Raw genomic sequence first — 17,847 nt, forward strand, 5'->3', positions numbered from 1 at the left:
AAATGATTTTCATTTGTTATCACCAAACATGGAGTTTTATTTTTGATCGAAGGCTGTTGGGTTTAGTGATTTCCTACAGAGAAAGATCCAGTTGAAGTGTTTATTGTTGCAAGCTTTTAAAGATTGTAAGCCTAGATGTTCTCATTGTAAATATTAATAGATGATCACTTCATGATTTCTCCATCATTTTAGCTAAGGCATTAAGTAGTTTTCTTTTAAATGAGTTAATGTTTAAAAGAAGGCTGGTTAATGCCAAATTAAAATGGTGGACATGTGGACATTTTAAGCATTGATACATGAAAAATGAGTGTGCAGGTACAGCAAATAATTCGGGAAGTATCTCTGAGGGGAAAGGAATATAAAAGCTGAGCAGTTTTACTGCAGCTGTCGGGGGCCTTGGTACGACTACATCCGGAGTACTGTGTATAGTTTTGGACTCCTTATTTGAAAATGGATATAATTGCATTCGAAGCAGTTCAGAAAAGGTTCACGGGACTCATTCCTGGGAGGAAGGGCTTATCTTATGAAACAACATTGAACAGACTGGGCCCATGCTCATTGGAATTTAGAAGAGTGAGAGGTGATCTTGTTGAAACATACAAGATATTGAGGGAACTTGGCAAGGTGGAGGCTGAGAGGATGTTTCCTCCTATGAGAGAGATGAATGGGGACAATTGTACCAAAAAAATTCGAAGTGCCAAGCGAGCCTAAAAGTGGGAGAGAATTGTGCTGTTTTTTTGGGTGAGTTAAAAATGGAATCTTACCTCAATCTGTGAAAAAAGTGAAGCAAGATATATTTCCCGCCAGCAGGGAGAGGAGGCAGGACCTAAGGTTGCTGAAAGCGGTCAGATAGCAGCAGAAGGCACCATTGTGCATGTCTATATCTCTGTGTTCTGTCAACACAGATCGGTCAGTCACTGCCTCCCCCAGCAATTGCTGGCCTCCACAGCTGATTGCCTTCCCCACCCCTTCGGCACAGGCCATCCAATCACCCCACCCCTCCCACACAGGCTGTACAATACCCCACCACTGCTAATGCATGCCCAAATGCTGATTCCCCACCCCGGGCACGGACCGGTTGATCACTGGTTGCAGAGCGCGCAGCATCCCCCCACCTAATCACCGATTGCAGAGCGCAGAGCTTTCCCCCACTGATTGCAGTTGCAGAATGTGCAAGAAACCCCTCCGATCCAGGCCCTACTCCCTTTGCACTGCCCAGCGCTCAGTGGGAACTGCCAGTCTGCCAAACCGGAAGTGCCATGATGCCCGGTGGGCTGTGCCGGGATGCCAGGCTGGCAATGCCAAGCTGGAAATGCTCAAGGGGAATCTCCCATGCCTCTGACCTCCCAGGGAGGTCTGAATGACCTCTGATCACATGATCCTATGCGGTTCGTCCTGGTGAGGACCTTCAGCGATTAGGCTGCAGAAGCAAGTGATCCTGGACGATTCCGTCCCAGGCTCACTAATAATATTTAAATTCTTTTTTGAATAGAATTTGAATATTACAATCAGCTTTGCGCCCTTTTGGGGCGTGAGGCTGATCTCGCCAGGTATCTGGTGCTGGTAGGATCGCAAGAGGTGAGGAATCAGGTGGGAATCCATCGGCTGGCAGCGCGATATGGTAAGATTGTGGCCTAGAACTAAGCGGCATCATTTTATGTACTTAATATGGATTGTTTTCATTGCTGAGATGGTGGCTTATTGATAAGATCTTGAGGCTTGAGTGTTTAAACATAAACACTAGACTATTAATACAGAAACTCAGCTAATGTTCTGGGGCACTCGAGTTCGAATCCTGCCACAGCTGATGGTGGAATTTGAATTCAATAAAAAATATTTGGAATTAAGAACCTATTGATGACCATGAAACCATTGTCGATCGTTGGAAAAACCCAAGTGGTTCACTCATGTCCTTTAGGGAAAGCAATCTGCCATCCTTACCTGGTCTGGCCTACTTGTGACTCCAGAGCCACAGCAATGTGGTTGACTCTCAGCTGCCTTCTGGACAAGGGAAACTAGGGATGGGTAATAAATGCTGGCCAGCCAGAGACACACATGTCCCACAAATGAATTTAAAAAACTTGTATTAGTAGGTTTTAACTATGTACAATTCCAAGGATGGTCTTGCATGGAATGTTCCATGCGGGCACACTGTTTACCGAGTTCTGTTCTCTGACCAAGTGTATATGGCTACAGGGATGACACTGTGGGCGGTGCCACTCACTAATTCCAAGTTAACCCCTGCTCTGCTGAGCACCTTTACATTATATTGCCTGCAGGCACATGTCATCACAGGGGACACAGTTTGAGAATAAGAGATCTTCCTTTTAAGACAGAGCTGAGAATTCTTTTCTCCCAGGGGGTTGTTAGCCTGTGGAATTCTGTTCCCCAGAAAGCAGTAGAGGATGAGTTATTGAATTTGTTCAAGACTGGGTTGGATAGATTTTTGCTAATGCCAAGTATAAATCAATCTTCTCTACCTCCAAAGCCCAATGGAATCAAAAGTTATGAGGAGACAGGAAAGTGAAGTTATGGCCACAAATCTCAGCCAAATCTTATTGAATGGGAGAGCAGCTTGAAGGGTTGAATGGTTTATGCTAGTTCTTAAGCCCGAGGGTTTATACACTAAAATTATGAATAGATTATACTCACCAAATCTTTACGATTGTCACTCTCTTAAAATTCCAATATAGATTTGACAAAACACAAGTTTAGAATATAGATTATAGGTGGAATTTTCCATTTATGAGACAAAGGGCAGGATTTTCCGGCAGTGCTTGTCACAAGACTGGAAAATCCCACCCGAGGTCCCTGACCTTTGCATGACCCGTGTCCCGCGGACACGATTTCCGTGGCGGACGGGATGGGAAAATTCAACCCTAGGTGCGGTAGATGGTTTCAAGGGGCGCCCATCATGTTGCTTGGGATTCTGTGTGTGGAAGCTAATTAATTATGCACAGGTGATTATCGGACCAAATCAGCTGGTGGACAGGGAGTTGATCCATTCATTCACCATCACCTGAAGGCAGTGCCCTGTTTCACTCACCAGGCCCTTGAGACTATGATCACGGGAGTGCAGATGCACAGACATGTCCTGCATGTCAGTGAATGGCCCAGGAAGCACCCCAGCCTTACCTCTCTGGTCTGGGATTCTGTCACACAGAAGACGTGACTGGCAACCATACCCAAAGCACCATCCAAGAAGATGAACAATTTAACTTGTTCCACCAGGTTAAATCAACTCTCTCTAATGTCAAACTTTCATCATGAAAACGGACACCTACTCTCTCCAGGGATCTCACACAACCATTCGCAAGGGACGCCTACCGCCAATGAATATATCATAGAAGCATTTACATCACCAATATCCTATCTATCAGGTTGTTCACACTCCACCCCCTGACCTTTCTTGGCAAAGCTCACTTCACACAGGAGGCATGCATCTTACCCAACCTCTGCTCCATCCCTTCTCATCACGAGCATTGATGCGATGGTGATGAATACAAATTGCATTCACGCCACTTGGGATTCTGTGTGTGGAAGCTAATTAATTATGCACAGGTGATTATCGGACCAAATCAGCTGGTGGACAGGGAGTTGATGCATTCATTCACCATCACCTGAAGGCAGTGCCCTGTTTCACTCACCAGGCCCTTGAGACTATGATCAGGGGAGTGCAGATGCACAGACATGTCCTGCATGTCAGTGAATGGCCCAGGAAGCGGGATGACTGACCCGCCATTAACTCATCACTGGCAGAATCACAAACAACTTTCACACCAGCAGGATTCCAACTTTTTGCCTGTCACTGGATCCTCTGCTCCCACCTGCCACAAAATCGACAGTGGGCAGGATGGGAAGATTCCACCCTATGTACTTACTTGCCAGATTTTCCCAATGGGTACATATTATGGCAACTAAAGACCTTGGGCCTGGGAGGTAGAGGAAATCGATTTCGACTAGGCATGCTCTTAGTGCAGAGGGTTAAATACCAACATTATTCTTGTTTTAATTTTCCACTTTATAGGATAATACTTTTTGCATGTTTTGTTTGAAGGAGAAAATAAGGAGATAAGAGCTCGAGTGATTTTTGCTATTTTTGTCTTCACTTTGTGTGATGTTAACACATTATTAGAACTGATATCTTAAGATTATTTCTCAAGGAAGTCAAGCCACAAAGTCAAAAATTAATATTTTTTTATTAACTGTTGAATTATTTTAGGAGCACTACTCAAATATTAAGTATTGAGTTAATTAATATATTTGATAATTTGTAGCTCTGGCGAAGGGTCATCCGGACTTGAAATGTTGGCTCTATTCTCTCCCCACAGATGCTGTCAGACCTGCTGAGATTTTCCAGCATTTTCTGTTTTTGTGTAATATATAGCTTACTTGATTAAATAATTGGTCAAGATTACAAAGGAAGCTCAGTTAGTTACAGTAATTCAACATTAACCTCTCGCTAATTTTGGATTTACATTTGAGTTGTGTCAGAGATTATAAAAATTGAAATTAATTTAGTTAGTGCCCTTTGATAGCTGATCAGTTAATTACATTAAAAGCCAGTCTATTGAATGGATTAAAGTATATCAGCTTGTAGTTAGCAATGTTGATAGGATTTATACAATGGTTGTCCTTATGAGCTGACATCAATCAGCTAGTTGCCTCGCATTCATCTGGGAGAACGTTGCTAGCCTTCTGAGATATCAAACTATTGAAGCTTTGTCTATGGAGGTTAGGGTTAGGGTTAGGATTAGGGTCATCCATTCCTCATGAATCATCTGCTCCTGAAAGAATTCACCTTCCCAAATCTCTCTTCAGGTACCATGCAGTAAGGGGCCATTGGTAACCATGAACTTGCATGTGTCAGTCCATGGTTATGTTTGGTAGGGCACTACAATTGTTTTCCGTTGCCTTCTAGGTGGCCAGCGGGAAATTCTCCCACTCTTTACGCCTGCCACAGGCATATTGGAAGAATTTGCAGGTTGATAATCAACTGTTTGGCACCTTATAAACTCATCCTTGCTGGACATAGAGTGTCAAAGTGGGACTTAAACTCAGAAGTTTCTGGCTCAGAGGCAGGGACACTACCCACTGTGCCACAAGACCTTCCTCTTCCAATTAGCAGACCTCCCTTGAATGCATGACTCTGTGCGACACACTTCTATCTTTTATTGATGGGTATGTGGCATTGTAGTTATGCCATTGGACTTGTAATCCTGAGGTCTAGACTAATATTTAAATTCAGCTACAGTAGTTGGACATTTTAATTTCATTGAATTCAATAAAATCTGGAATAAAATTGCTAGCATCAGTAATGGTGACCATGAATCTACTGCATTGTTCTAAAAACCCAGCTCGTTTGTTAATGTCCTTGTGCAGAAGGTGAAGTCACATGGGATCAGAGGTGAGCTGGCAAGGTGGATACAAAACTGGCTCGGTCAAAGAAGACAGAGAGTAGGAGTGGAAGGGTGTGTTTCTGAATGGAGGGCTGTGACAAGTGGTGTTCCTCAGGGATCAGTGCTGGGACCTTTGCTATTTGTAATATATATAAATAATTTGGAGGAAAATGTAACTCGTTTGATTCGTAAGTTTGCGGACGACACAAAGATTGGTGGATTTGCAGATAGCAATGAGGACCATCAGAGGATACAGCAGGATATAGATCGGTTGGAGACTTGGGCGGAGAGATGGCAGATGGAGTTTAATCCAGACAAATGTGAGGTAATGCATTTTGGAAGATCTAATACACATAGGAAATATACAGTAAATGGCTGAACCCTTAAGAGCATTGATAGGCAAAGGGGTCTGGGTGTACAGGTACACAGGTCACTGAAAGTGGCAATGCAGGTGGAGAAGGTAGTCAAGAAGGTATACGGCATGCTTGCCTTCATTGGCCGGGGCATTGAGTTTAAAAATTGGCAAGTCATGTTGCAGCTTTATAGAACCTTAGTGAGGCCGCACTTGGAATATAGTGTTCAATTCTGGTCGCCACACTACCAGAAGGATGTGGAGGCTTTGGAGAGGGTACAGAAAAGATTTACCAGGATGTTGCCTGGTATGGAGGGCATTAGCTATGAGGAAAGGTTGGAAAAACTTGGTTTGTTCTCACTGGAACGACGGAGGTTGAGGGGCGACCTGATAGAAGTCTACAAGATTATGAGAGGCATGGACAGAGTGAATAGTCAGAAGCTTTTTTGCAGGGTGGAAGAGTCAATTACTAGGGGGCATAGGTTTAAGGTGCGAGGGGCAAGGTTTAAAGGAGATGTATGAGGCAGATTTTTTACACAGAGAGTAGTGGGTGCCGGGAACTCGTTGCCGGAGGAGGTAGTGGAAGCGGATACAGTAGTGACTTTTAAGGGGTGTCTTGACAAATACATGAATAGGATGGGAATAGAGGGATATGGTCCCCGGAAGGGTAAGGGGTTTTAGTTGTGTCGGGCAGCATGGTCGGTAAAGGCTTGGAGGGCCGAAGGGCCTGTTCCCGTGCTGTAATTTTCTTTGATCTTTATTCTTCGTTCAAAGGAAACCTGCTGTCCTTACCTGGTCTAGTCTATTTGTGACTCCATACCTAAGACAACCGTTAACTGCCCTGCAGAATAGTAAGCCATTCAGTTGTATCAAAGCCATTATGGTGGACTGCAACAGTTCAAGGAAACACCCTTTTAAAGGCAATGAAAGGTGGGCAATCAATGCTGGCCTTGTCTGCAGCATTTACATCCTGTGAATGAATTAAATATCTAGCTATCGCTACTTGGTTGTATCTACCTGAAACAATCTGACACACTCTATCTCTTTCTTGGAGATGCACTTCCTGATTATCGTGAGACACAAGTTATAGTAATCCTATACCTTCAATCAGAAAGGCAATTAAATGAATAGAATTAAACTAGGGATTGAAGACTAAAACCTGAAGACTAAAAATTGAGAGCTAATACCATCGTATTATCATATATCATTATACATCATATATTATGCCATGTCATTATGTTATCTTTTTATAAATTATACCATGTCATAATCATATATCTTTATCCTTTCCAACGAAAACACATCAGTTTGTGAACCAACTTGAAAGAGACATCTCAGAAGAGTTCTCCCCAGGAAAGGTATCATTCTCGATAACTGCCAACTCAATGAAGCATCCCTGCAGCACTGTGGCATTGTGATTAGTACTGTTGCCTCACAGCGCCAGGAACCCAGGATCAATTCCAGCCTTGGGTGTCTGTCTATGTGGAGTATGCATGTTCCCCCCGTGTCTGTGTGGGTTTCCTCTGGTTTCTTCCCACAGTGCAAAGATGTGCTGGTTAGGTGGATTGGCCATGCTAAATTGTCCCTTAGTGTCCAAAGATGTGTAGGTCAGATGGATTAGCCATGGGAAATGTGTGGGGTTACAGGGATAGGATAGGGGGAAGAGGGCCAGGTTAAGATACTCTCTGTCAGAGAGTCAGTACAGACTCGATGGGGTGAATGGCCTCCTTCTGCACTGTAGGGATTCTATGATTCTATGACATAGGGATCAAACTAATGGATTGGTCTATCCTCTCAGACCATTGTCAACAAGGAGATTGCCCACAGGTCTGGATGAAGCAAGACATCTTTACACCCTGTTCAAGGCCTATGGTCCTGACAGTTATTTCTACAATTAGTAAGGATCTTGAGTTTCTACACGCTATCATGGTTTAGTTAGCATTAGCCCTTCCCCTTCGTAGCAATTAATGCGGTCTGACTCAATTTGGGGGACACATTCAGAGGATATTTCTCCTACAGTGAGCAATTCTAGTTTTGGACATAGAAGACAGGATTTTCTGACCGGGCTCGCTCCAAGAACGGAAAATCCCGCCCGAGGTCAACCTTAGCATGATCCTGTCTCACCTGCTACAATTCCCTTGGCAGGTGGGACAGGGAAATCCCACCCCATGTCATAATTGACCGCAAGCACTTTTCTGGAAAATTAAACTCAATTCCGGCTGATGAATCATCCCCTGAATTCATGCATAATTTGCTATTTTCAAACCTATTATATTTTGTCTATTCTGGATGTTACAAAGTCACCTCATGTCACAGCATTGGTGGCACAGTTATGGGGAATAATCAATGACCACTAAAGGGACAAGCAGAAAATAAAACTATCCCGTGCACACAAAAGGATAACAACTATGGAAGAGTAGGGATTTTTTATTGATTTTCTTTTTTCTCTCAAATTGAAAATTCTGCTGCACCCTGCAAAATAAAAATTGTTTTCCAGCACACTAAATACATTTGAAAGTTTTTTTTAAACAAAAGCCTTTTGAAGAAAGATTAGCTTTACATTCAATTTTAGAAGCAAGAGTATCAACTGCCAGCTGTTGTCCAATATAAGAAAATCTTCTGTCACCTCCAATTTTTGTAAAAGTCCAAATAGCTGACACTTCAAATTTAATTCCAGGTGGAAATCTGCTCAGGCATGTCAATGGTAAAGACATCTTTGAAAGACTCCTTTTCCATCACCACTGAAACATTTAGGACAGAGTAAGCCAGCCATTCACGCCCCACCACAAGCGAGGATGGAGAATTTGGCACTCAGCCAAATCTCCGTTCACTGCGGCGGGGCCAGAGAGTCCCGTTGGCGTGAACGGCCAGAAAATTCCAAACTTGGTGTCCAATTTGAAAGGCAATGGGTGGAACTTTCCTCTCAAAAAACTAAGGCTGTGATCTTGCCCCACCCGTTCTTCAGCGAGGCAAGGCGGTGCGATCGGGTGAGAGGCGAAAGATGAGAAATGTGCCTGTCCCCCAATCATGCTGGCCCTGTTTTGGCAGCGAAATCAGCTTTGCGCCAGAAAGGGCACAAAGCTGATTTAAGCATTTTTGACATGTTTTACACTTCATTAGTGAGTCTCAGACACTATTGTCTGGGCTCACTTGCACTTACCTCCTCGGCGGTTGAGCTTCACACCGGCGAGAATCACAGTTGGTCTCCATCGGTGGAGACCAGATGTGTTGGCCTCTCGGGGGAATCAGAGGCCATTTAAGGCCCTGGATGGTCAGGGCTGGGCAGTGCCCATGGGGCAATGCCAACCTGGCACTTTCCATCGGACACCCTGGCAGTGCCCACCTGCCACCCTGGCAGTGTTCACCAGCCACCCTGGCACTGCCCACTGGGCACCAGACCTATACCTGGGGCAGTGCCAAGGGTTGGGGCCTGAGTGGGTGTTGGGTCTATGATGGGGGAGGTAAAGAGGGAATTGCGCAGAGGTGGTGATCGGAGAAGGGTGGAGCTCTGCAGGGCTGGTGAGCGAGGATGGAAGGGGGAACTCTGCCGGGGGTGGGGGGGGGGGGGGGGGTGATTGGTGGGTGGTGGGTGGTGGGATGGGGGGGTAGAGTGGCACAGGGAGCAATCAGTGGGGTGGGGCTCGATGTCTGTGGGGGAGATGGGGGAGGGAGACCAGCACAGGGATGATCAGCAGGGGGAGTGGGTGATGTTTGTGGGGGTAGGGGGGGGGGGGGCGCTGTGCAAGAGATCTCCCAGTGCACTAGGACTTCAGGGTGCCTGCACAATGGTGTCCTAAAAGCTCAGACACCGACTTCACCATAAGATCACGCCCTAAGTGTCATAACAACGAAAATACCGGAGTGCTCCACACCAGTTTCACCTCCATTTCACCTCCACCCATGGATATCGGGACTCTCCGCAGCCTCCTCCTTCATTGGCAGCATGTTCACCCTTCCTTACATAGGTCACTGGCCTTGTGGCATCGGGGCCCTCCTGATGGGTCATCCTGCAAGACCCCCAGCATATACCGCCCAGCATAACCTCCCTCATGATCCACCCCTGCATGACCATCTCGCAAGGCCCTCCCCTGCATAGACCCTCCCATCACAGCCCCCCCTTAGGTCCCACCCTCACTCGGGTCACCCCCTTGGCACTGCCCCTGTCATACTGGCAGTTCCCAGCTGGCACTGCCTGGGTGCCCAGTGGTTACTGCCAGTGTGACAAACGGGCACTGCCAGGTGGGCACTTCCTGATGGGCACTGTCCGCTGTCCCCCCAACCACCCGGGGGCTTAAATGGCCTTCGAGCCCCCATGGAGTGACGTCCCACCGGAGATGTGGGAACATTCAAAGAGGGGGTGCCGATCATATGCCAAACTTTCTAATGAGATTGAAATCCAGTCAATCGCATGCTCATCCACCCTGCGCCCTTATGGGCACACTTTGTGCCAGTAGAAAGGAGCTGGGATGATTGCAAATCGTTTGGTGCCAGATGCGGAACCAATTTTTAGGCCCCTACGCCATTATCTGGAATCTGCACGACCTGTGGCAGCCACAGCGAGATCGGAAAATCACCCCCAAAGTCTCAGCTAAAGTTTATCTATCATAGACTCCCCTTGTGTGCAAGCTTAGCAGTTGTCAGTCCTAAAGAGAGCAGTGAAAAAGGTTTAGATCATGTATTCTGGCAGTATATATTCTCCTGTCAGACTGTGATATGAATGATCTTACCAGCTTCATATTAATACAATTCTGAAATTACAGTGCTATAAAAAGACCCCAAGATCAGTTTAGATCAGTGAATATGTAATGTTGTAGTGTGTCGATGAATACTCAATCTTGGATTCGGGTGTCAGACTTCAGGTTTGATGTGAATTCACAGAAACAAGGAGGAAACTGTGGAAGAATTGTACCATAATTTAAGATAAAGGAAAGCTCTGAAAGACTTTATTTAATATGTATATCTGAGTGGAATATTTTGATAACTGAGTACTGCCGCCTTGTTTTTCAGATAAACAAATGAAAATTCTTTGAATGATGGAGTTAAATTAGTCCAGGTAGCTGCCATTTTATACGGTGATCTTATATTTCAAAATGGTGACCAACATGGACACCAAGTGTTATAATTGGAAGTGTGCAGGATGCCATGTGGATACAGAGATTTGCACGTATATGCCGATTGATTACTGGCAACATACAGATCAACACGATCATGACACGGATTATGTGCAATGCTGACTTGAAGCCCGTGTGGACGTTTTACAACTCCATGCTCCAGCCAGTCCTCCCACTTAACATCACACTGTGTTACATTGCTTGAAGGCCACCCATAATCTATCTCGCCAGCACAATATAAGGGGTCATTGCTGGATTATTTCTTCCAGCTGCTGGTCCACTTATGCATAAAGCACACGGCTGTTAACTTGGTCTGATGTCTCCAAGAATTGAAGATCAATCTCCAGAACACTGTTCTGATTTGATTTGATTTATTATTGTCACATGTATACAGTGAAAAGTATTGTTTCTTGCACACTACACAGACAAAACATACCATTCATAGAGTATATAGGGGAGAAGGAAAGGAGACGTTGCAGAATCTAGTGTTGCAGTTACCAATAGGGTGAAGAGAAAGATCAGCTTAATATATAATAGGTCCATTCAAAACTATGATGGCAGCAGGGAAGAAGTTGCTCTTCAGTTGGTTGGTACTTGTTTTCAGACTTTTATACCTTTTTTCCCAATGGAAGAAGGTGGAAGAGAGTATGCCCGGAGTGCGTGGGGCCTTTGATTATGCTGGCTGCTTTCCTGAGGCAGCGAGAAGTGTAGACGGAGTCAATGGATGGGAAGTTGGTTTGCGTGATTGACTGGGCTACGTTCACAACTCTTTGTAGTTTCTTGTGGTCTTGGGCAGAGCAGGAGCCATACCAAGCTGTGATACAACCTGAAAGGATGCTTTCTATGGCGCATCTGTAAACATTGGTGAGAGTTGTAGTGGACATGCCAAATTTCCTTAGCTTTCTGAGAAAGTAGAGGCGACGGTGGTCTTCCTTAACTATAGCGTCAGCGTGGAGGGACCAGGACAGGTTGTTGTTGATCTGAACACCTAGAAGCTTGAAGCTCTCGAACATCTCCAATCCTAGAGAAAAATCATTGGGACAGGAAAAAAGATTGTTTCGCTTCCTCCCACAGTCTGAAAGACGTGCCGATTAGGTGCATTGGCCATGCTAAATTCTCCCTCAGTGTACCCGAACAGGCGCCGGAGTGTAACTTCACTGCAGCGTTAACATAAGCCTACTTGTGACACTAATAAATAAATTTTTAAAATTTGAACTTTAAACTTCATTGTCGCTGGGTCAAAATCCTGGAGCTCCTTTCCTAACAGCTTTGCACCATGGTGAGTTCCATGGCTGTGCTGACGGAGGTGACAAACTGTTCACGTTGGAAAAAATGGGCTGCAAGCTCTGCATGAAGTCCTCTGCCAAGTCAGAGCTGGAAGTTGCACCTAGTTTGTGAAACTGCCCATTTCATGAACTGGGCACTGGTCGAACCCATTTCATGAACTGGGCAAGCCCATTGCATGGATCATGATGTAGGCAGTGTGACTGGCCATTTCATGAAATGGCCAGTGCTACATACGAGGTTTAAAATTTTATTTGTGGAATTGTTGCTTAAGCCTGTTGCAATGTACAAGCTTAACATTGTGTACTAAATTGCTCAATAACAGCATGAACGTGGTACATTTGGGAAAGCAAGTTTGTTTACAAAGGCACAAATGGTGGTTGGTGGAAGATTTAAAATTTAATATAAGTTTCAAAAGGACCAGCTCACATCTGCCTATTTGGCTTCAAAGCAGGTGACGGAAGATGTGAAATTTCATGCTGCAAATGAAAATAACACGGTATTAACTTCAAAGGTTTATATGACAAGTTACACTTAACAGTTCATTGGTGACAAATTCATCTCACCTTTGTTGTCCCCAGCTGAAAAAGTGATTGCTTTCACACCTCTTGTAGAACCAGTATCTAATCTATACTTCCAGCATAATCCCTGTAGACACTGAAATGGATGGCTATGTAGAGAGCTGTTTTGTGGTCTGCTGAATATAAATAGATGGTCATTGCCGTTCTCAAGTGCAGGAAAACTGGACAGAAATCCCCAAGAGATTAATATCACATCCTAAAAACGTCTGTGCTCACATAATTGTGTCAACAAGGTAAGTACATAGCCACCCAGGATGCAGTCCGAGACATCATGCAACAAGCCCATATTGAAACTGGCCATGGTGGTGGAAAGAAGACTCACAAGAATCTTTCTGAAGAGTTTGCAAACATCCCAGGGTCTTGTATAGGACAATGCATCTGTCACTGTGAAAGATACATAGAAACGCATTGCAGGCAGAAAATGGGCAAGGCTTCCAGGGATGTCACCACATGAGAAACTACTTATCAAGACCAAGTGCCTGCTTGAAAGCAGATCTCCACTGCAATAGTGCCTGTTACAGTCACAAGGCCTGTGGCAATGTTGACCAGTGCTTAAATATTGCATTTGTGCTGTTTTTTTGTAAACATTGATGTATAAGCTATCTGAATGGTTTGGGTGTGATCTGAATGAAATATAACAGAATATAAGCCAATGAATTTGAAACATTTGGATGTCACAATTAATCTAAAGTGTACATGGAATAAAGGTACATTATGCAGGTATGAATTGTTTCTTTGGTTTTTTTTGTGTTCTAATCAATGATGAATATACATCACTCCTCTATCTGAATGATTGGATATAATACTGGATGAAATATAGTTCACATAAAATTAAGCAGAGTTTGTACTTGTGAATAACATTTTATTTTATTTTTCACAAAGGTTGGCCATTTGATGAACTGGGCAGGTTTCCCAATGCTTATTCCATGAACTAAGCAGTCAAACTGCCTGTTTCTTAGGCTGGCCAGGCGGGCAATTTGATAAATTGGGTGTAACGTTGATACCTCAATGCTGGTTCACATTGTACATATAGTTTCTTGCATGTGCATCAAGCATTTGATTTGGTATGCTCACCTACCTTCTTCTGTAGTCTGGGCCATCTGACACCGTTGCAGCTGAAATACTGTGCAACTTTACCCTCAGGCACACCGACACCCCTCACATCCTTACCCCAGCTCTGGCACTCGGTGACTCACCATATGCAGACCGTACCTCTGTCATATCCACTAAAGTACACACAGTACCAGTCTCTGAGCTGGTGCTTGTGAGAGTAAAATCAAGCGATGGGATCTCTTCCGCATCTGACTAGGAAGCTTCCAGTTCTTGAGTATCTTAGATAAAAAAGGAAAAGACTTGGATTTGCTGAGGAGAAAGGAGAGAGTAAGGAATTCATGTTTACATCATTTGCAGGATGAGGGAGGAGTGGAAAGAGAGAAGGAAGGTTAAGACTGCGATGACCCTCATCCCGTCAATGACCATGGTTTAACAATGTTGCTTTTCAAGGTGGCCAGCAATGTCTTCCCCATAGGGCTCAAAATGTTCAGGCTGTCACCTCCTGTAATGCAGCATTTTCTCCTGTAAGAAAAATGGACTTATCTCTGAATATGCTGCAATATGTTTGGGCTATGTGGCAGAATTGCTTTCAGTGTGTATGAGATGTGAGTGTAAGGTTTGTTAATGTCCTGTGAGGGTGAGGGGAAACAAATGAATTGAAGAATTGACTATTAACTAACAGAAATTATTGGTAGGTGTGTGATGAATTGAGCAGTGAATAAGGCCAGTGATGTATTTGGTAGGATCTTCCAGATTGAACTTAACTTGACAGTTCATCTCGAATCATTAAATTCTTCCTGCACTGCATTTCTGTCCCTGAAGCGAAACTCCTGACATTGACCTCTGTCGCTTCTTCTTTCCATTGCCCATAAGCATTATCTGGAGAGACTTCTGCTACCTAACGGATTCAGGACATATCTGTCTTTCGACCTCTTGCACCTGAGGCTCAAGTACAAGAGCAGAAAACTTGGGTGCATACACTCACATGAACCATTCCTGGAAGTTATCAGATTCAGCTTTCAAAGGACCCCGCCACTTCTTACAGCTGCAATGCACTTCCCCTTTTAAGGGTTCTTGCTTAGCTTCATCCGTTGAGGATAGAGCTGCGTTTTATTTACTTTCCAGAAACTAACCACAAAAAAATTAATCCTCTCTTATAAATGACTTGACCAATTATTTCACTGAAAATGTACACCTTTTCCCTATTCCCATACCCCAGCACTTCTTCCATTGCAGTGACATAACCTCTGAATCTTGTGAATAATGGCATGGAGGATCTATCAGACACATCCTGCAGCTAGTAGCTGTATGTTACAAATGTGAAATAAGCTGCAGAGAAGGCAAAACAGCATGTCTCACTCTGTTCTTATTACCTGGCGAGAGATATTTTGAAGCAGCTACGATTTCTCCACTAATTGCTGCCAAAATTAAATATATAAACAAGCTTCACTGTACTTCTCGAGCTTGACCAGTACCCCAAATGGCGTATTTGATCAGAGGCTGTTACGATCTGACCTGGTTAAGCATAACTGTATCTTAGCAACAAAAACATCGTGCCTATGTTCCAGAGTACAGGTAACCCATGGGCAATGACACATCAAATGTAATTTGCATATTCTGTTAAAAAGTATCCTTTTGTGTTTTCATATCAGTTTGCGAGGCAGCAGCATCTGAAGATGAGACATTGAGAGTGGGCACATTGCTTTTAATATTTCTCAGGGCATCGTGCTAATTTATTTTCTAAATGGACAAGTTTATGCTAAAATGTGCAAAAGTTGACTACAGATGGCAAAATTTAAGACTATCAGTTGTATTCAATCATGCATTGATGATGTGTTAATGCATTGCCTTCGTCTGGGTGACTGATCTCCAATTGCTTGTGCATTATCTGAGCAGCAGCACGTTGCTGATGAGAAAGTTGCCTTCAGGTAATATATGTCTCATGGTGGCTAACCTCATTGATCAACAAGTGACAACCTCAAGCATTTAGAAGATCCCTTTGCAATTTATTTCAATGCTAAAGTGCCACAATGGTAACAGCAAGTTTCATCGTTGATTAATTCAATGCGCGTTAGCTCGCAAGACCTCCAATAACCCAGTATCCTACTGCAAAAGCTCAACTTTGTAATTCCGCAGTCAAGTGAAGATCCTGCATTTTCTAATGCCAAAACAAACTTGTGATGAGCACCCATTAATGACATTTGAAGTTATTTTAAAACAGCTGCCTTTTTCACAGATTTTTGTTCAGTAATAATCACAAACAACTATTGCTAAATCAAAAACTATGATGCTCCCCAAAATAACATAAAATTAAGATTGATTAAATAGCTCCAAACTCATTTTGTATTTATCACAGACAATAGGTAAAAGAAGCAAGTGTATAATAGGAATATTTTAAAGTTTATAACGTTTATTTATTAGTAAGAAGTAAGGCTTACATTACCACTGCAATGAAGTTACTGTGAAATCCCCCTAGTCGCCACAGTCCGGTGCCTGTTCGGGTCAATGCACCTAACCAGCATGTCTTTCAGAATGTGGGAGGAAACTGGAGCATCCGGAGGAAACCCATGCAAACACGGGGAGAACGTGCAAACTCCACACAGCCAGTAACGCAAGCCAGGAATCAAACCCGGGTCTCTGGCGCTGTGAAGCAGCAGTGCTAACCAATATTGATGAGACTTTAAAAAATACCTTTTCTCGAAATAGTATCAATGTCAAGCTAAATAATCTACCTTTTTTGCTCTTCTAGATAAGGGCAGAGGACATAAACTTTAAATCAGTAAAAATGACTTCAAGCAAATATTAGGAAGAACTATAAAGAGTGGTAAATATTTGCAACAAAATGTCACGCAATATTAGAGACAAAACATTCTGGACATTTATATTGCATAATTGGAGAGTTCCATGCAGAAAAATGTCTTGTCCTTGACCTTACCTACACCCTGGAATTCAATCATTTTATCTTAAAAATAACCATTTTGAATGCCATTATCTGAAGCTAGGTTTAATTATGTGTAACATAAGGCAATGGAGATTAAATTAGGCCTTCATACACGAACTTCGAAAGCTGAGTTGAAGACTTGGCTCTTACCTCAGTGATGATAGAGAAGCTTTTTATGTTTCTCTCAGAAATATGAAAATATTTTTTTAAGAGGTTGCACAGTTTTAACTAAAATAACCAGAAAGTACTTACATAAAGAAACAGAAGCATGATAAACCAAAGATTTAATTCTATAATCCCTTTTCAGTGCAAGTACTGGTAGATAGATCAATAAAAAGGCCAGCGGCATTTGGGGTTTTTATAAATAGGAGATTGGAACACAAATATTGATAAATGTGTGCATTTGGGGTGTTGTGTGCAATACTGAGTTCCTCATTATAGTTAAAAGATTAATGCCATAAAGAACATGCAACATGGATTCACCGGAAGGCTAACAGGGATGAGGAATTGAGAAGAGATTTGAGAAATTGGGGCTATTTTTACTAAAGCACGAAAGACCAAAAGGAATTATACTGGAGATTTTCAAATTCTGAAACATTTGGAAAATTTAAACAGAAAGAGACACATTTCCTCTGGTTTGGAATTGAATGATGTGTGCAATAAATATAAAATGGTCACTCAAGGAGTAAGGAGATAAAGTAGAAAGAAGTGTCTTTTTGCAGAGGGTTGTTCAAACATGTTCCGGAGGGAGTCGTTAAGTCAAAGACCATTGCACTCTTTCAGGGAAGTGCAGCTAAATATTGGAAGTAAAGGATGATACATAGCTAAAGGCAGCAAGCTGTGCACAGATTTGATTGCTCAAGCAAAGAGCAGAAACAATGGGCTGCAAATTACTTGGGGGCATGGAGGGCTCGCCCACCCACCCAAGAGGCAAAGTTGACGGGAAGCTGACTTGCCAGCCCACCTCACAGTCCTAACGCGCTGCGGGCAGGTAAATTGCCCACCCTTCCGCCACTGAGGAGGAAGTCTCACCCTCAGGAACTGCCGGACAATCAGATTGGCTGGCAGCTCCAACAGTCCCAGCGATGTCAAGAGTGCAATTGTGGTTGTTGGCGGGACTGCAACA

The sequence above is a fragment of the Mustelus asterias genome, chromosome 14 (assembly GCF_964213995.1).
Source record: "Mustelus asterias chromosome 14, sMusAst1.hap1.1, whole genome shotgun sequence".
Taxonomy (NCBI): domain Eukaryota; kingdom Metazoa; phylum Chordata; class Chondrichthyes; order Carcharhiniformes; family Triakidae; genus Mustelus; species Mustelus asterias.